The sequence below is a fragment of the Hibiscus syriacus genome, unplaced genomic scaffold (genome assembly GCF_006381635.1).
Source record: "Hibiscus syriacus cultivar Baekdansim isolate YM2019G1 unplaced genomic scaffold, ASM638163v2 tig00110548_pilon, whole genome shotgun sequence".
NCBI lineage: Eukaryota > Viridiplantae > Streptophyta > Magnoliopsida > Malvales > Malvaceae > Hibiscus > Hibiscus syriacus.
In genome coordinates this window covers 4434864-4456680 of record NW_024062775.1, presented here as the reverse complement: position 1 = coordinate 4456680, position 21817 = coordinate 4434864, and the positions used below count along the sequence as shown (strand labels likewise).

At 35.7% G+C, this 21817-nt stretch overlaps 1 pseudogene; it reads right to left on the bottom strand.

Moving 5' to 3' along the window:
- Positions 1-605: 605 nt before the first annotated feature.
- LOC120130625 lies at positions 606-21589 on the bottom strand (annotated as a pseudogene).
- Positions 21590-21817: the final 228 nt, after the last annotated feature.

Below are 21817 nucleotides of genomic sequence, written 5' to 3'. Positions count from 1 at the left end.
TTAGTATGGTTGGGGTTGGATTACTACAAAGATCTAGTATCAATCATGGTCCAACTTACCTTCTAATTTCAACAGAGCGGTTGTTCCAGTCGGCAGCCTCTTGTCCTGTAATAATAAACTTGAGTTTTACTTTTTGTCTTCTAAACAATATAAACTTGAGTTTATAATAAGGGAGGATAGTTCGTACTTTTAAAACTTTTAAATTATTATATATTTTAAATATATTTTTTATATTTTTATTAATTTTTTTTAATTTTTGAATTTTATTAAAACGTCTTCCTTAACGTAAAATTCTATGCCCGTCACTAAAATTAGTGAAAGCAACGTACATAGTAAGCGTGCCAGTAATAGAGTTCCCTTTTTAAACCAGCTTTAACTCGCTTAAAAATTTTGTTCTACCAGGTTCTGCATGTTGGGAAAACAACATACATGAGAAAGAAAGAAAGAAAAAAAACAAGAGATTCTTGGTAACTTTTTTGTTCTAAGGTTTCGAATTCATCAAGAAGCATTTGAAGCTTTGCCCGTACAATGAATAATCTGATGAAATCAACATCCATTCAATCAAGAGAACATTTTGAGGTTTGTATAGTTTGAAAGACTTACCTTTAATGTGATGGGTCATCTAGGATTTCTGATGCAAGTTCTACCAGAGCCTCTTCCCATCCAAGTGGAATTGGTTGATCATCGGCGAAAGGATAGCTGCATTGGCATATTTCTCTCAACAAATGGATTTCTTTCATAAATTTACTGGAAATTTAGGGAGATTTGCTTCAAGTTCTTAATTGTGTGCTTTGCAGGCTTCAAGAGCCATGATTGCTTCCCTCAAGTCTTGCTTTGATTTGGCAGCAATCTTAGCAGCGAAATTCATCGATAGATCAAACTCCTCTTTCCTTGCAATCTGAATAAGTACATCCATAATCTGCAAAGTTAATAGTCAGTCACAGTTATTTGATCAAATCATATTACCTATGAAGATAATAATTTTTCACCCATATTATTATTATTATTATTATTATTATTATTATTATTATTATCATTATTATTATTATTATTAAATATATATTAAATAAATCTATATAAATAAATAATTACAGACCAATTACAACTGGACCGGCCCAGTTACAAACAAACCAGAACCGGTCCAGATTAAACCGGAAACCCTAAACATCTGGGGTTCCAGTTAGGATTTCCTAACCCTAATTTCCTCAGCCGCCATCTTCAATTCCAGCCGTTGGATCTGGTTTGATCCAACGGTCCACAGTTTGCCAGAGGAAACCCTAGGGTATCTATACCCTAGGGACACGTCCCAGCACCGCCGCTGCTGCTTCCAGAAGCCTTCACCGCCACACCAACGTTCCAGCCTCCACCACGTCTACCAAAGAGTCCAGAAGGCTGGCCGTAGCCGCACACGTCTCCCCCAAACGGTGAGTCACCACTGGGAGCCGGTGACTCACCAAAGCATTCTTCGGACCGGTCTGAGACGAACACCGGTGATGGCTATATCCCATCACCCCCTCTGCAAGCAGAAAAACCAAGGACAGAGGCAGAGACGGAAATAGAAAAAAGAGAGAACAAAGACAAAAAAAAAAACCAGAGAAAGAAAAAAACTACTAAACCAACGATCTCAGTCAAACATCCAGCAACCAAAAACAAAGGGAAAAGGAAGGAAAGAAACTTACCGAAGAAGCCTCGACCACCGGATCTCGTCAGAACCTTCGAAATATCGAAGGTATTTTTGTAGATTCGCTCCTATTAGGAGCTTTTTAAGGGAAAAGAACACCGGGACCGTCCTTAGGACGGTCCGATCTATCTATTAGGGTGAAAATAAATTTTTCCGGCCACCAAATGCGGTGGCCGGCGGTTGCATTCACGGCGGCACACGGTGGCCGACCGGTGACCGGCTTCCCTCCGATGAGGGAAGCTAGAGAGAAGGCAGAGAATTTGTTCTCTCTCAGTTAGAGAGAGAACAGAAATGAAAAATGAAGGCTGGCCCTTCGGGCCAGCCGGTTTTGGACCATATATAGGCCTTCCCGAACGACGTCGTTTCGGGAAGGACTATGCGCGTAATTATAGATAGTTAAACCACGTCCGCAGTCATCCCAATTTGTAAACTTTACATTTTAGTCACTAAATCAAATTTATAATCCTTTTAATTTGGTTCTTTAATTTTAATTTTATTCATTTTAGTCCTTTATATTAAAATATATTTAGGATAAATAGCAGATTTAATCCCTTAATTTTAATAAATAATATTTAATCCTTAGTTTATATTTTTAATTTATTTTATTATAATATCCGAATTTTAGATAATTTTATTTTAGTCACTAAATAAATAAAATAAAGAAATAGCATGTTTAATCCCTAATACTTTGATTAATATTGAATCAAGTTTTAATTTTACTATAATTTAGTCATTTAATTTATAAGTTTTCATTTATTTTATTGCTTTTAAATATATTGTTTTAGTGGTATTTTTTATTGTTTTAATTTTATTTGTTTATATTTTTAAATATTTTTATGTATTAATATATATATAATAAATCTGGAATAAATTTTTTTTAATGTTTATTTTTAATATCGAAGAAAGGACAGTCTTAATACAACTGGATGTCCTATTCTGATATTTTTTAAACAATATTATTAATTATTTATCAATATCAAAGAAAAGAGCTGTCTTAAGGCACTTAGAAGTTCTTTTCTGATATTTTAAATAAATAAATATTTTTTTATATATAATTTTGAAATAATAGGATTATAAATTAAATATATTTTTGAATTTTTATAATTTTAATAATAGAGACAATTTATAATTAAAAAGTACCAATTTTGGGCGTTGTAGGGGTGCTAATCCTTCCCTAAACGTAACCGACCACGAATCCCTTTTTATTATTAAGAACGAATTTTTGGTTATAAAACGCAGATCAGTTCATTTTTTTAATTGATGTTTTTTTAAAACTCTTTTAAAGAAAATTTTTAGGTATTCGACCTACCTGATCCAAAAGGTCGATGGCGACTCACAAATTATTTTCAAAATTATTTATTCACATCAATTTCCCCGCCAAATTTAATATTTCGTGCCCGGACGAAAACCGGTTACGACAGCTTGGCGACTCTGCTGGGGACCGGTCAAACTTTAAAATCAATTATAAATTGTCTCTATTAATTAAAAAATTAAAAGTTCATATATTTAATTTTTTTTTCTTTTCAAATTTTTTATTTATTTATTATTTTTATAATGTTTATATGTTTTATTTCTGCAAGTATTTTATTTCAGTATTTATTTTTCTGTCAGAGGTATGAATATTTCTCCTCACACACAACACTTGCATTGCATAACATAAAATTCTATAATTGAGTTGTCCCTTTTAAGTGGGAGTGAAAGCGACGTCTTCGTGAGAATTTATTCTCCGTGTCAGACCTAGCAAGTAACTTTTGGGGTTCATATGCTCTATATCTTCGTGAGAATTTATTCTCCGTGTCAGATATAGAGAAATGTATCCCCTCGAATTGAACTCGATCCACTTTAGTCTGTGATGGACTAGGATTGAGGGTTAGCAACCCAAGGGGGCACTAACAAGGACAATTCGGGTACCTTGATTCTTAGATCTGAAACCCTGCATATAAAGAACCTTAGAAAATCTTCCGATCAGAAGTCATGCCGAAATTTTGTCCAAAATAGGTTTACACACAGGAGAAATGAATTTTGACTGGCTTGTTAATTTATTTATTAATTAAATTACATGTTTATTTAAATTATTTAAATTTAGAAAAGCATGTTTAAATAAAGAATATTTATGTAAATGTTAGTATTAAATTTCTTTATTATGTAAACTAATTTATTTTCTTTTTGTGTGTTCTTTATTTTTTTGTTTGCATAGCATCATACAGGATAAAAGATATTGATCCTTGTGTTAATTGTCTCATTAGAAAGCCTTCATCTATGGAAAAGTTTCAAATCAAATAATTCTGAACTCAGTAAGACAGTGGGCTGAGGACTTACAAGACAAGAAGGAGACAGTCTGCAGGATGATTATGTATCTGACTTGGCCAGTTATACTCCAGTTTCACTAAAAAGAAATGATATGCAAGATTTGCGAAGCATTTGGGAAAGTTGGGATTCAAACAAAAAATTGCAGTTTTATCAGACTTATGGAGACATCCCATATTTGCTCTATGTAGAAGTTGATGATGAATTACTCCGAGCCCTAATTCAATTCTGGAATCCAGGGTACAATTGCTTTACTCTCAATAAAGAGGATTTGGTCCCTACTATTGAAGAATACACAACTTTGCTACATATAGATGGAGTTTTGGAGAATCGAATCTATTCAAAGTCAATTAAAACTCAACCCTTTCGAGTTAAATTAGCAAAGATTGCCGGGGTACGAGAAGAATGGGTGGCATCACGTACAAAACAAAAAGGCGAAAGCGAAGGCATTGCTTGGACCAACATTAAAGAACTTATTCAGAGTCATCCAGATATTAAAGTACGGTTTGATTTATTTGCTCTGGGTATGTATGGTCATCTTCCCAAAAGTATTGGGATATGTTGAAGCTGCAGTGGTAGATTTGTTTGAACAACTGCCAAAAAAGATTAATCCTGCTTCTGCAATCCTAGCAGAGACTTTCAGATCATTAAATGCTTGTAGAAGGCTAGGAGGTGGACGATTCTCAGGATGTACCCAGTTGTTATATGTTTGGATCCGTAGTCATTTCTGGAAGACAGAAAAGGTTTCATACCGACGCTTTAATACGGATTACTCACCATTAAAAGAATTTCTAGAGCAGGAATGGCCGAAAGAAATTAAGAAAGATATGTGGATTAATGCCTTTCGAAATCTGCAAAGCAATGACGTTGTTTGGCGAGCCCTGTGGCAAATACAAAGGGAATTCTTTTACAGGTGTGGTGATTACAACTGGATAATGCTGCTCGGATTATGGGAGGAATTGGATATGCACCACTTCTGGTTATAAGACAGTATGAAGGTCGTTAATTTGTACCTGTCACTGCTGGATTACAGTCATCTGAGTTCGCATTCCACAGCAAAAATTATAAAAGAAATATCATGGAAGTCGTTACAGCTTGGAAAACAACTTTTTGTATCCGAGCTAAAGCAGCAAAAGAAATGTTAACTCCTGATTATGAAGATTGGAGATCTGTCAGAAAAAACGAAAATATTCCTCTACCAGATCAAAATGAGGATATTTCTATGGAAGATCGCATTAAGGTGGTTCCATCAGAGATTGAAATCTTGAGAGCTGAGTTTGAAGCAAAAGAAGGCTGGTCGAAAGAGTTAGAGCAAATGACAAGATAAAGCTATGTTGGGGGTTGACATTGACTTTCATTCATCACACAATGTGCAATGTTGAGAAAAGATAAAGAAAAAGGTGAGGATGAGTACAGAGCCTTACAGAAAAATTACCAGGAGTTATATAAATCCCGAAAAGCATCAGGATCAAGCCAAGCAACAATACAGATGAATAAAGAGTTGAACATCGAGAAAAGACGAGTTGAAGATCTGAAAGGAAAGAATAGCCGTCTACTCGAAAGCCTTGAGAAAGGAAAGCAAAAAATGGAAGATTTTGAGGTCGACAGAAGAGAGCGAATTATAAAACAAGGCTGAACACCGCGATCATGAATGAAATGCATAGAGAAAGGGATCGAGCCAAAGATTTAGAAGATGAAGAATGACCTTTAATAAGTTTGAAGGTGAGAAAAATAGCATGTTCAAGGATTTGAATCTGAAATGAACCAGTTGATTGCTGAACTTGAAGTCAGAGGCCAAAAGATGAAAGAATCCAATATTGAAAAGGAAAAATGGGAATTAGAAGAAAAAATTTCAACACCAACTTGAGGTAGAACAAGAAGTGGCTAGCAATTGGATGCAAAGATGCAGAACAAGATGTTCAAATCCAGCTTAATCAAAGAACGCAAGAAGCACGAACAAACTGGAAGAATATCTGGATCAGTCTAGAAACAAAAACTCAGAGTTTAATGCTTACATTTTGCAACTTGAAGAATCATTGTTTCAAGAAAAGGTTCGTCTAGGACCTAATGATCTCAAAGAAAGTAATGAAGAAAATGCTTCACTGCGAAGACGCATTAGATCTTGAAAAAATTATGCACAATTGTCAAGTCAGAATCACTGAGTTAGAGCAAACTCTTGAAGGGACGAATGAACAATGGCAAAAGTCAACTGAGTTCTATGTCGAAAGAAGTGAAGAAAGAAGCAATATGGTGTTCGAGGCCATGGTACAAATGAGCGAAGTTGCTAGATATGTTGGGAACTAGCTGTTGAAGCCAAAATTGAGCATCATGTTGATCCAGTTTCTAAGTGCGGAAAGAAGGTGTCATGGTTAATGAAAGAAATTAGAGCTTAATAGGAAAGCTACGCCTTATCTGTAGTTATGAACTATTATAAGAAACTTTTGTATGCCGATGAAAGTTGTTCTATGACAGTTAACTTTTTGGGATCAATGTTTTATACATGCATTTTGCATACATTCATCATTCACTTCATAATTTTCGCTATGAATTATATTTATTAAGTAAAATTCATTAATTAAAATTTGAAAAAATAATATTAAAAGATTTTTCAATCGCAGTTACTCTGGCCAAAAGAGAAATACTAAATCACTACGGTACTAGACAAGCTACTAAGAATTATGGAGGATAAAATACAGCGTATTGAGGAACAGCATCATAAAGAACAAGAAGAATGAGAATGAAGTTGGAAAAATTGAAGCTAGTATTGCAAATTCACAAGACAGTATGATTAAGAAAATAGAGGATATGTTTAAAAGGCAGGCTATTATTGGAAAAATGCCTGAAAATCCTGTATCTTTTGATCAAGAATCTATGTATCCTCTAGGTTTTCCACCAGAACCAATTTATCATTCTGGTACTACACCTATACAAATCAATGCTCATACATCTGCATTACAAGAAGTCAAACCACATGAAGATCAACAAGTGGATCATGCATCTTCAAGCAAAAATCTGCTTATATCCGATGTGAAAATAGGGGATCTTAATACTGAGCATTTGATCCCAGATTTGAATGAGCTGAATGAGAAACAAAAAGTAAATGAAGAGCTGACCAGACAGATCAAGAGCTTAGAAGAACGAGTGAAATCTGTGGAAATAACTGAATCATTCTATGGGTTTGACGCTAGTGAGTTGAGTTTGGTTCCAGACCTAATCCTTCCCATCAAGTTTCAAGCTCCTGAATTTGATAAATATGATGGTACTACATGCCCTTCATCCCACATTACTATGTTTTGTCGAAGAATGGCAGGATATGTGAAGGACGAGAAATTGTTAATTCACTGCTTCCAGGATAGTTTGACAGGACCGGCTTTAAAATGGTATACTCAATTGACCAAAGCCAACATTAGATCCTGGAAAGATTTGGCTAAAGCATTTTTAGAGCAGTATCGCCATGTAACAGACATGGTCCCTGATAGATGGACTCTCCAAAACTTGGAGAAAAAATAATGAAATTCAGACAGTATGCCCAGAGATGGCGTGACACTGCGGCCCAAGTTCAACCACCTTTGTCAGAAAAAGAGGCCACAGTAATGTTTGTCCATACATTAAAGGCTCCTTATCTAAACCATCTGATGGGGAATGCAACCAGAAATTTTGCAGATTTGGTCATTCTGGAGAATTAATTGAAAATGTCTTGAAAAGCGGCAAGATTGAATCAAATGATGGGTCTAGTTCCAAAAGACCTACGTACCGGAAAAAGGAGAATGAAGTCAACAATGCCAATTCTTACAGCAAAGATTCATCGAAAAGTGTTACAATAACCCAGCCAAGGGTTAAGAAAGAGGAAACAAACACTAATCGAGCAGAGTCCAGAGGATCTCGAAAGGAAAATGAAAGGTTGTCTTTTACACCTCTACCTACCGTATGCAGAGATCTATGATTCGCTGTTAAAAGCAATGTTACGGCCTTATCCCTTGGTTCCCATGCAACCACCATTCCCTCCTTGGTATGATACAAGGCACACTGTGTTACCATGAAGGAATTACAGGTCATTCTATTGAAAACTGTTTAGCATTCAAAAGGGTGGTTCAAAATTTGATCAACACTGGGAAGTTGGAATTCAATACACCATCTGCATCAAATCATCCATTGCCAAATCATGGAGATAAAAACGTGAATGTAATTCAGGAAGAGAACAGAAAGAAAGCAAAAACTGACATTTCTGAAATTAAATCTCCGTTTGTTTGGATATTCCAACAACTCTCTTTAGCCGGTATAATTCCACAACAATTCAGGCCAAAGAAGAATGAAGGCAAGAATTATTGTGAATATCATCAGGAGAAAGGGCATAAAATTCAACTATGTCCTAAGTTTAGGGATTTGGTGCAGAAATTGATGAACAATAGAGAAATAGAATTCTTTGAAGAAGAACCAGGAAAAAAAGAAGATGATGTTTGCTCATCAGAGGATTCTAAACCAAGTCAAAGAATAAATGAGCCTGTGATCATTAATGTGAAATCATCTACGATGATTCCTGTACCAATAAAGCCGAAAGTAGTTATCACCACTCCTCTACCATTTCCATATAAAGATACCCGCAGGGTACCTTGGAATTATACTACCAATGTTTCAATGGTAGGAGGACATGTTTCTTTAGAAAAAACAGAGAAAATACAAAGCCTGAGTACAACATCGACGTCTGAAGCAGTGAGCGGGTCGGTTTCTTTACAAGAAGTGGGAGATGTTACTATCCCGAAACATCCAATGCTTCAGAACAAGTGAAAGCAAAAGGAAAAACCATGGCAATACCTCAGAAGGTATTTGAGGATAAATCCCTTCCAGCATTTAATGAGCCTGTGACAGAAAAACAAGCTCAAGAATTTTTGAAATTTTTGAAACATAGTGAGTATAGTGTGGTTGAACAACTACACAAACAACAAGCGAGAATTTCTATTCTTGATCTATTGATGAATTCAGAAGCGCATAGAAATGCTTTGATGAAAATCCTCAATCAAACATTTATCCCCGAAGATATATCCCTCAATAACTTGACAGAATTGTGGGACATATAGCCGCTGACAATTACATAACGTTCACAGATGATGAAATGCCGAAGGCGAATGGGGTCAGTAAAAGCTTTGAACATCACAACACATTGTCATGGTCATGTGTTGCCAGGAGTATTGATTGACAATGGATCCGCTCTCAACTTGATGCCTCTAGTTACACTTCAAAGAATGCCTCTGGATCAATCACACTGAAGAGTTATCAGAATGTGGTACGCATTTGATGGTACTCAAAAAGAAGTGCTTGGGAAAATGGAAATACCGTTGTTAATCGGTCCAGTCGTGTACAATATTGACTTTGTGGTGATGGACATCCACCCCACATATAATTGTCTATTAGGGAGGCCATGGATTCATTCAGCAGGAGCCGTTCCTTCTTCATTACATCAAAAATTGAAATTTGTTGTTGATGGACAACTAATATGCGTCAGTGCTGAAGAAGAAATCATTGCGTCTATAACAAGCGATGTTCCATATATCGACACCAATGATGAGGCTCTTGAATGCTCTTTTCGAGCTCTTGAATTTGTAAATGCAACCTTTATTGCAGAAGGAAGCAAAATTCTATATCCCAGATTGTCTGATTGCACCAAGATGACGGTACAACAAACTTTAGGCATCGGAGCTAAAGCTGGGAAAGGTCTAGGAAAGAGTATTCAAGGGATTTCAGTTCCTATCAGTATAAAGATGAAAAAAGACCGTTTTGGGCTAGGGTTTAAACCCAATCTTCAGCAAAAGAACAAAGAGATGAAAAGAAGATGTGAAGACAGAAAGGCAAAATTGAAAGGGGGAGAAATCCTTTGGAAATACATGTCTTTCCCACATTTGAAGACAACATTCAGATCAGGGGGAACAATTAATGTAGAACAGCAGCTTGTTGAAGCCTTTAAAGAAGAGAAGTTGACGAAAGATCAAGACATAGTTGAAGAAGCTATGAATGGATTATTTATCAACATGATCATGAATGACAACAAAACTGGCAAATACTTGGATAGGATTCGACCATGTCTTCCTGGAGAAACACTCACCAATTGGACCACTGAAGATCTTCCTATAGTTTTTAATATTAATGCAGAGTAATATTCAGAACTAATCTTTATGTTTAGCTCAAAAATATGAAAAACTTTTTGTTATCTTGTAAAAGAAATTATGTTAAATATAAGAAATTTTCTTTAAAATTTTTAGATGGCAATCATTCTTTACATTTTATTACATTTATTTCATAAATTTACTATATTCTTTCGGAAATATGTCTTAAATTTGCAGGTGTCACCGTGTTAATAGCATGTGTATTCCTAAATTTAATCCAGTGATAAATTTAGAGCAGCCTATATGTCTGGAAGAAATCAATGGTTGTGAGAATGAACTGGAATGTGATATTCCTACTGAACTATTAAGATTGGTAGAAAAAGAAGACAAACAAATTCTACCCCACAAAGAAGAGGTTGAGACTGTGAATTTGGGAACAGATGAAGAAATAAAAGAGGTGAAAATTGGTACCACTCTGACAGTCCAGATAAAACAAGAATTGATAAATCTCCTTCAAGAGTCAAAGATATCTTTGCATGGTCTTATCAAGATATGCCCGGTTTAAGCACAGATATAGTAATACACAAGCTTCCAATAAATCCAGAATATAAACCAATCCAACAAAAGCTCAGACGAATGAGGCCAGAAATGTTTGTTGCAAATCAAAGAAGAAGTGATGAAACAAATCAATGCAGGTTTCCTACAGGCAGCTAAATACCCAGAATGGGTAGCCAACATTGTTCCCGTACCAAAGAAAAATGGGAAAGTTCGAATGTGTGTGGATTACAGATCTCAACAAAGCTAGTCCAAAAGATAGTTTTCCATTACCCCATAGACACATTGGTGGACAATACTGCATGACATTCATGGTTTTCATTTATGGATGGATTTTCAGGATATAATCAGATAAAATGAATCCTGAAGACATGGAAAAACAACATTTGTAACCATGTGGGGCACATTCTGTTATAAAGTGATGCCATTTGGATTGAAAAATGCAGGGGCAACATATCAAAGAGCCATGGTAACTTTGTTTTCATGACATGATGCACAAAGAGATTGAAGTATGTAGATGACATGATTGCCAAATCCCGAACTGAAGAAGAACATATTCAAAATCTGAGAAAGCTTTTCCAGAGATTGAGGAAATATCAATTAAAGCCCCCCCGCAAAATGCACTTTTGGGGTAACTTCCGGGAAGCTTTTGGGATTTGTAGTCAGCAAAAAGGAATCGAGATTCCAGATAAAGTCAAAGCAATTCAAGATCTTCCACCACCCAATACAAAAAAGAAGTTTGAGGCTTTTTGGGAAGATTAAATTATATATCTCGGTTCATTTCTCAATTAACTGACAAATGTGATCCAGTGTTCAAATTACTTCGAAAGAACAACCCTGAAGTCTGGAATGAAGAATGTCAAGAAACTTTGGATATTATTAAGAAATATTTATCCAATGCCCCAATTTTAGTATCACCAATGCCTGATAGACCATTAATTCTCTACTTGACGGTCTTCGAAAATTCGATGGGATGTACTAGGACAGCATGATGAATCTGGAAGAAAAGAAAGCTATCTATTATCTGAGCAAGAAATTTACTGATTGTGAAGTTCGATATCCACCAATACAAATTATTTTGTGCCCTGGTGTGGGCTACTCGAAGACTCAGACAATATATGTTATACCATACTACTTGGTTGATATCAAAACTTGATCCTTTGAAATTCTTAATGGAATCACCAGCTTTGACAGGCAGAATGGCTAGATGGCAGATGTTATTATCTGAGTTTGATATTATATATGTCAACCAAAAAGCGATAAAAAGAAGTGTCATAGCTGATTTTCTGGCCAGTCGTGTATCAATGATTATCAGCCTTTGAACTTCAATTTTCCTGATGAAGATTTGTTGTGCATATCCATGAATGAAGAAGTCAGAACAAATGATGAATTTGCAACTTGAAAGCTTTATTTTGACGGAGCATCTAATGCTTTGGGACGAGGAATCGGGGCAGTGTTGATTTCTCCAGAAAATGTTTATTATCCCTTTACAAGTAGACTGGAGTTCTTTTGCACCAATAATATGGCAGAATATGAAGCTTGTGTCATGGGATTGAAAGCAGCTATAGAAAGAAAAATCAAATGTCTCAAGATATATGGAGATTCATCTTTGGTGGTGTATCAATTGCGAGGAGAGTGAGAACAAAAGATCCCAAATTGTTGGAATACCGAAATTTTACACTCGAATTAGTAAAAGAATTTGAGAGAGTTACCTTCAATTATCTCCCTCGAGAAGAAAATCAAATGGCAGATGCTTTGGCTACATTAGCTGCTATGTTTCAAGCAACTAAGAAAGTTGATGATGCCAATCAAAATGCAAGTTTATGAAATTCCTGCACATTGTTATAGTGTGGAAGAAGAGGTAGATGGTAAACCATGGTATCATGATCCTGCAATATATCAAAATCAAAGTTATCCACCAAATGCATCGGAAATTGATAAAAGAACCTTGAGAAGAATGGCTGCTGGATATTTTCTTGATGGAGAGATTATGTATAGAAGCAATGATCAAATGCTATTGAGATGTTTAAATACCCGCGAAGCTCGAAACGTCATTGAAGAAGTACATAGTGGAATATGTGGAACACATGCAAATGGTCTTTCCATGGCCAGAAAAATAATGAGATATGGATACTATTGGGCTACTATGTACACAGATTGCATTGATTATGCAAGGAAATGTCATAAATGCCAGATATATGCAGACAAGATTCATGTACCCCCATCTCCTTTACATGTAATGACAGCACCCTGGCCATTTCTATGTGGGGAATAGATGTCATTGGGCAATCACACAAAGCATCGAATGGACATTGTTTCATCCTTGTGGCAATTGATTATTTTACCAAATGGGTTGAAGCTGCTTCATATACCAATATTAAGAGGTCCACAGTCTGCAAATTCATAAAGAAAGAGATAGTTTGCCGGTATGGCCTACCAGAAAGGATCATTACAGATAATGCTCTGAACCTGAACAACAAAATGATGACTGAACTTTGTGCACAGTTTAAAATCAAACACAGTGGCATATCGTCCAAAGATGAATGGGGCAGTTGAAGCAGCAAATAAGAAATCAAGAGAATCATTACAAAGACCACTGAAACTTACAAAGATTGGCACGAGAAGTTACCTTTTGCTCTATACGCATAACTACTGTTCGAACATCTACTGGGGCAACACCGTTTTCTCTAGTCTACGGAATGGAAGCAGTCGTACCAATTGAAGTTGAGATTCCATCGCTTCGAATATTGAGAGAAACAAATTGGATGAATCTGAATGGATCCAAGCTAGAGTTGATCAATTGAACCTTATTGAGGAGAAAAGATTGAAAGCTATTTGCCATGGAATGTATCAGAACGGATGATGAAGTCTCATGACAAAAAAGTACATCCAAGAGAATTCCAAGAGGGTGATCTAGTACTAAAAAAGATTTTGCCTATACATAAAGATTTCCGTGGGAAATGGATGCCTAATTGGGAAGGGCCATACGTTGTGAAAAAGGCCTTTTCCGGAGGAGCGTTGATCTTGGCAGAAATGGATGGAAAAATTCTGAGAAATCCAATAAACTCGGATTCTGTCAAGAAATATTATGCTTGAAGAAAAGAAGAAAAGAAAAAAAAGGAAAGAGAAAAGAAAAAGAAAAGGAGGGTCAAGGTGAAAACCCGCAAAGGGCATCTTGTAACCAAAGGAGGATTTGAGTTGAAAACCTGAAAAGGCGGCTCAAATGCAGGTTGATATTAGGCATCTAGCAATTGAACTCTCTTAAGATTTTGACAGTTTGGAAGAAACTTCACATCCACAAGCATTTTGACAACGTTTGAGATCTTCCAGACAAAAGCTTACATCATTACTCTAAATTGTGTCAACTTGATTAATTTAAGAAATACTTATGCTTATAATTTGTTGAGACATTTGAATTTTTATTATTCTTATGCTTGCCAAAATTTTGAATACAATTCTATTTATTTCAAGTTCAATTTATTTGAGAGTCAATTTATTTTTGGAAATTCAATTTATTCTTTTCTATTGAATTAACATAATTTTGAAATAATTTAAAGATTTCTGAATATCACTTTATGTTAATACTTTTAAATACATGGAATACAAAGTAGGAAAATCATCACTAGCTTAAAGCCATGAACATCAAGATTGTTACAAGTGGTGCTACCGACAACAAGGTCGAATCCGCCAAATCTACTCATCAATTGCTCCAACCGATCACCATTCAGTTCTTGCACATCTGTTTTCAAAGATATACTAAGACAGTAGAAGGCAACCTTTGTAACTTTGATTCCAGCAAAAAGAAACAAGACATTGATATTACTGGGAAACATATCTCTATACAGATCCTTGTGTAGGGTTTTTAGGAAACCTAGAAACATTTCCACTTCATCAGGTTCAAGTGGAACAACTTTATTCCTTCCAACCCATACTAGATTCCATTTTCAGCACTCATCAAGAACATACTTTTCGATACTCGAAAGTGGCTCATTGACATAAGCTTCAAGAACCTTACAGATCCTTTCTGTCAATTTGGCACTTCCTGTACATGTTTATAAACAATTCAACTTTGTTCTTGGATTCCAAGAAGGCCATTATTTCTTTGTCAATGGAAAAGCATCAGCACATGGAGGAAGCAGAATAAGAGAAACTCTGTTCTTAATTGGCAGAATTATGAATATAGCCCTTTTCAGTGTAATAACATGGAAATACTTTGAATCTACAAATTCTGGCTCTACATCAAATAAGCATAGTGATATCCTAGTCCAAACAATTAAATGAAAGATGAATTTGCCAATAGCATCTTCTGGAAGTGTTCTTTGAGTTATCTGATCTGGTTGGACAGAACAATCATTGAGTTTAGAAGATGAATTTGTCAATAGCATCTTCTGGAAGTGTTCTTTGAGTTATCTGATATGGTTTGGCAGAACCAATCAGTGAATTTAGAAGATGAATTTGCCAATAGCATCTTCTGGAAGTGTTCTTTGAGTTATCTGATCTGGTTGGACAGAACAATCATTGAGTTTAGAAGATGAATTTGTCAATAGCATCTTCTGGAAGTGTTCTTTGAGTTATCTGATCTGGTTTGGCAGAACCAATCAGTGAATTTAGAAGATGAATTTGCCAATAGCATCTTCTGGAAGTGTTCTTTGAGTTATCTGATCTGGTTGGACAGAACAATCATTGAGTTTAGAAGATGAATTTGTCAATAGCATCTTCTGGAAGTGTTCTTTGAGTTATCTGATCTGGTTTGGAAGAACCAATCAGTGAATTTAGAAGATGAATTTGCCAATAGCATCTTCTGGAAGTGTTCTTTGAGTTATCTGATCTGGTTGGACAGAACAATCATTGAGTTTAGAAGATGAATTTGTCAATAGCATCTTCTGGAAGTGTTCTTTGAGTTATCTGATCTGGTTTGGCAGAACAATCATTGAGTTTAGAAGATGAATGTGTTCATAGCATCTTCTGGAAGTGTTCTTTGAGTTATCTGATCTGGTTGGACAGAACAATCAGTGAATTTAGAAGATGAATTTGTCAATAGCATCTTCTGGAAGTGTTCTTTGAGTTATCTGATCTGGTTTGGCAGAACCAATCAGTGAATTTAGAAGATGAATTTGCCAATAGCATCTTCTGGAAGTGTTCTTTGAGTTATCTGATCTGGTTGGACAGAACAATCATTGAGTTTAGAAGATGAATTTGTCAATAGCATCTTCTGGAAGTGTTCTTTGAGTTATCTGATCTAGTTTGGCAGAACCAATCAGTGAATTTAGAAGATGAATTTGCCAATAGCATCTTCTGGAAGTGTTCTTTGAGTTATCTGATCTGGTTGGACAGAACAATCAGTGAGTTTAGAAGATGAATTTGCCAATAGTATCTTCTGGAAGTGTTCTTTGAGTTATCTGATCTGGTTTGGCAGAACCAATCATTGAATTCGGAACATGAATGTGTTCATAGCATCTTCTGGAAGTGTTCTTTGAGTTATCTGATCTGATTCAGTAGGAACCCCAGAACCGATCGTTGGAATTGAAAGATGAACTGCATGATCATCTTCATTAAGAAGCTTATTTTCAAGTTTCTTCTGCTTCTTCCTTTTCAAAAATCATAGCCCAAGTTTTGCCTTTGCTTGTAATTGGGATCATTGCATAATGACTTCCTATCTTTTACTAGAAGAAGTACATCAGCAGCCTTAGTCATACTATTGAGTTTATTTTCCTCATCAGAATCAGAATTCAAGATTTCTCGGTATTAAAAGAACTATCGATATCTGTGAAATCATCTTGAAAGGTCACTTCATAATCAGATGAGTTGTTATCAGAATCAACATGTTGCCTGAATGCAAGCTTTTCAAGAGTTTATACTATTGAGTTTTATTCTCAAGAGGTTTTGTGACATTATATCTACATCTACATTTGTCAAAGATGATAGATTCTTTGATTTGAAGAAGACTGATATATTGGGTTTTTACAATTGAAGAAATACTCAATTCACCAGTCTGAAATCAAACAACTTAATATTCATGCATCATATTTAGGCATTTGCAAAAATAGATGCATTTTCATTCATTTTATTCTTGTTGAATTTCTAACAGGAATTTCAAAGATTTTAGCAAAGATTCAAATCTATCATTTGAAAGATCAGCTTTTCCAGAGAAGTTCATAATGAGAAGAACTCATCTGAAGAAGGAAGAAGAAGTTCATAATGAGAAGAATTTGTTCAACCTTTTACCTGAATCCATCATTTGATGGATCAGCTTTTCCAGAGAAGTTCATAATGAGAAGACGTCATCTGAAGAAGGAAGAAGAAGTTCATAATGAGAAGAATTTGTTCAACCTTTTTTCTGAAGTCATCAAATTGATGGATTATCTTTTCCAGAGAAGGTTCATAATGAGAAGAACCCATCTGAAGAAGGAAGAAGAAGTTCATAATGAGAAGAATTTGTTCAACCTTTTTTCTGAATTCATCAAATTGATGGATTATCTTTTCCAGAGAAGGTTCATAATGAGAAGAACTCATCTGAAGAAGGAAGAAGAAGTTCATAATAAGAAGAACTTGTTCAATCTTTTGCTTGAATTCATCATTTGATGGATCAACATTGCCAGGTAGAGTTCATAATGAGAAGAACTCGTCATCTGAAGAAGGAAGAAGAAGTTCATAATGAGAAGAACTTGTTCAATCTTTTGCTTGAATTCATCATTTGATGGATCATCATCCCCAGCAGAAAGTTCATAATGAGAAGAATTCATCTGAAGAAAGAGAAGAATTTATTCAATATCTCCATTATAATCAAGTGAAGCCAAATGGATAAAAATTTTTATTATCTTTTCATCTTTGCCCTATTCTTGTTAACACAGAATGAGCAAAGAGGGGCAGCTGAAGATAATAATTTTTTACCATATTATTATTATTATTATTATTATATTATTATTATTATTATTATTATTATTATTATCATTATTATTATTATTATTAAATATATTAAATAATCTATAAATAAATAATTACAGACCAATTACAACTGGACCGGCCCAGTTACAAACAAACTAGAACCGGTCCAGATTAAACCAGAAACCCTAAACATCTGGGGTTCCAGTTAGGGTTTCCTAACCCTAATTTCCTCAGCCGCCATCTTCAATTCCAGCCGTTGGATCTGGTTTGATCCAACGGTCCACAGTTTGCCAGAGGAAACCCTAGGGTATCTATACCCTAGGGACACGTCCCAGCGCCGCCGCCGCTGCTTCCAGAAGCCTTCACCGCCACACCAACGTTCCAGCCTCCACCACGTCTACCAAAGAGTCCAGAAGGCTGGCCGTAGCCGCACACGTCTCCCCCAAACGGTGAGTCACCACTGGGAGTCCGGTGACTCACCAAAGAGCATTCTTCGGACCGGTCTGAGACGAACACCGGTGATGGCTATAAAGCCATCACCCCATCTGCAAGCAGAAAAACCAAGGGACAGAGGCAGAGACGGAAATAGAAAAAAAGAGAGAACAAAGACAGAAAAAAAAAACCAGAGAAAGAAAAAAAAAACTACTAAACCAACGATCTCAGTCAAACATCCAGCAACCAAAAACAGAAGGAAAAGGAAGGAAAGAAACTTACCGAAGAAGCCTCGACCACCGGATCTCGTCAGAACCTTCGAAATATCGAAGGTATTTTTGTAGATTCGCTCCTATTAGGAGCTTTTTAAGGGAAAAGAACATCGGGACCGTCCTTAGGACGGTCCGATCTATCTATTAGGGTGAAAATAAATTTTTCCGGCCACCAAATGCGGTGGCCGACGGTTGCATTCACGGCGGCACACGGTGGCCGACCGGTGACCGGCTTCCCTCCGATGAGGGAAGCTAGAGAGAAGGCAGAGAAAATTGTTCTCTCTCAGTTAGAGAGAGAACAGAAATGAAAAAAATGAAGGCTGGCCCTTCGGGCCAGCCGGTTTTGGACCATATATAGGCCTTCCCGAACGACGTCGTTTCGGGAAGGACTATGCGCGTAATTATAGAATAGTTAAACCACGTCCGCAGTCATCCCAATTTGTAAACTTTACATTTTAGTCACTAAATCAAATTTATAATCCTTTTAATTTGGTTCTTTAATTTTAATTTTATTCATTTTAGTCCTTTATATTAAAATAATATATTTAGGATAAATAGCAGATTTAATCCCTTAATTTTAATAAATAATATTTTAATCCTTAGTTTATATTTTTAATTTATTTTATTATAATATCCGAATTTTAGATAATTTTATTTTAGTCACTAAATAAATAAAATAAAGAAATAGCATGTTTAATCCCTAATACTTTGATTAATATTGAATCAAGTTTTTAATTTTACTATAATTTAGTCATTTAATTTATAAGTTTTCATTTATTTTATTGCTTTTAAAATATATTGTTTTAGTGGTATTTTTATTGTTTTAATTTTATTTGTTTATATTTTTAAATATTTTTATGTATTCATAAATATATATATAATAAATCTGGAATAAATTTTTTTTAATGTTTATTTTTAATATCGAAGAAAAGGACAGTCTTAATACAACTGGATGTCCTATTCTGATATTTTTTAAACAATATTATTTAAATTAATATTTATCAATATCAAAGAAAAGAGCTGTCTTAAGGCACTTAGAAGTTCTTTTCTGATATTTTAAATAAATAAATATTTTTTTATATATAATTTTGAAATAATAGGATTATAAATTAAATATATTTTTGAATTTTTATAATTTTAATAATAGAGACAATTTATAATTAAAAAGTACCAATTTTGGGCGTTGTAGGGGTGCTAATCCTTTCCTAAACGTAACCGACCACGAATCCCTTTTTATTATTAAGAACGAATTTTTGGTTATAAAACGCAGATCAGTTCATTTTTTTAATTGATGTTTTTTTAAAACTCTTTTAAAAGAAAATTTTTTAGGTATTCGACCTACCTGATCCAAAAGGTCGATGGCGACTCACAAATTATTTTCAAAATTATTTATTCACATCAATTTCCCCGCCAAATTTAATATTTCGTGCCCGGACGAAAACCGGTTACGACAACCTAACTTAGCCGAACCATTGTCACAAATGGTTTAACCAGAAAATCTTCCCATGACCGGTATCGGTCTCATCTATTTGCATGAAAACTAACGTTTACCCCTTGTCGTCACGATTGAATTTCGATCATACTGCAATACTCCATCTTGAGGAAAAATTACACTGCCAAAGTATAAGAATACTTACTTCATGTGTTACTGGGGCATCATCTTTTATAACTTTGCAGCTTTTGGTTACTGATTCCAGGATATCTATGTCATCTTCACAGCAGAGTATGAATTTACAAGAATCCGAATGACGGTCCATAATCCATTTTATCAGGTGATGAATATTTTCTGGTGCCTTTTCAAAGTCATAAAGCACTATAACTGAAATAAACACTCAACTTTATTGGCTTTGAGTTCACTGCTCTAAACAGTTCTAAAATGTCAACAACAATCTGGTAGTCTTTTAGAAATTGCTAGGGACATACATTCCAACTCGGGTCGCCATATAGTTCTCGCAGGAAAGCCATTGTTAGTGCCCTTTTTCCAGAACCAGATGGTCCTTTGAACAATATATTAGGACAAGTTTCATGGGATGCCTAAAAGGTGCAACAGACCATTAGGGAATATCTTTACATATTACGATTGAACGTCCGCATGTGCGGTAGATGAGAAATTGAGTAAGGAACAAAGGACTTACAAGTTGCTTCAGAAGCTGAGTTCTTGTTTGTGACAGGTGAATCCATTCAAAGAAGTTGGTTGATACTTATCAGCCCAAAATTGCCTTATTTTTCAACTACAATTGCCTTCCCAATGAAAGAGGCCTCGTTAACGTCTTGCTTTTCTGGTGATTTCCTTGAGGTCCTGCAGGGTCCTCGTCTCATCACACAAGCAAACCAGGCCTCACTTTGGCCCTTTAGTCTATTTGTTGTGAACTTCCTTGAGTTTACACTACCACTCTTCCCACTGCTATCACTTATCTTACTACTTACAGTGCTAAGTTTACCATTACTATGTCTGTTAGCAGCTGAACTGGAAGTCATTGTTGTTCTTGATAAGCCAGTGCTCGATGAGAACCCTTGAGCATTTGGGTTGATGTATCCATTAGCTCCCATTTGTTGATGGAAAGCAGAATCCTTTTGTTCAAACCTTGGTGGCTTTGGAGGAAATTGGTTTTTGAAGATTCCATTAATTGGAAACTCATTGATATGCTTTTGCATTGCCGAGGGCACAACATCGCGAGAAAAGAAGATAATCGCCGGGCGAAATGGACTCTGTTCTTTCGAACATAGAAGCATTATACATGAGACTTCTAGAAATCTTTGTATTGGCAATCATTTCATTCATTCCACCTACTGTTTGTTGTTTCACCAGCGAGACTTCTCTTTGTCTTGGTGATGTAGTCACTGATCGACGACCATGGTTTGAATTTTCGCTCCCTCTGCCAGCCTCAAGAAGCTGCTCGATCGTTCCTATTTCATCTCTTTTCGGAGTTCTACCAGTTTGCTTCCTTATAAGCCAGCTACGTCACCATTTCCCATTTCATTAATCAATTTATGCTTCTCTCTACCATGTTTATAAGGAGATACATGCCTCCGGCTCTCACGTTTTGACTTCGACAAGGGGCTAACATTCGACCGTCATCTCTCCTTGGCCTGTAAGGAGACTTGCTGTTGTGTCTCCTTGGAAGGGGACTGGTTCTAGGTGGAGATCCATTGTCATATTCAACCTTTGAAGAAAGTCTTCGGCTGAGTTTCAAAGGGCTAATGCTTCTTGACAAATTGTCATGTTCTTGCCATTCAGTCTCTGTATCCGATGGCTCATAACCGCTCCGCCTGTGCTTCAATGGAGTAGAGGAATGACGCTGAGATGCTTTGCTACTTCGAGACAAGTTCTCCATTTTTCTTCTTCTTCAAACTCAACAAAAGCTCTCAGCCAACTTGTGTTTTCTATGGTTGCCTTAACATCGTTAAAACAACCGAAGAAGGGACAAGAATTCAGTGGAATTCCATCCGAAGAAACGTGGATGCAGATACTAATTGAATTTAGGATGCGTTTGATTCATGGAATGTAAGATTACCAGTGGAAATAAAAGATTATCAGGAAATATGATTACGGAAAATGTTGTATTTTGTGTTTGGTTGATTTAGTA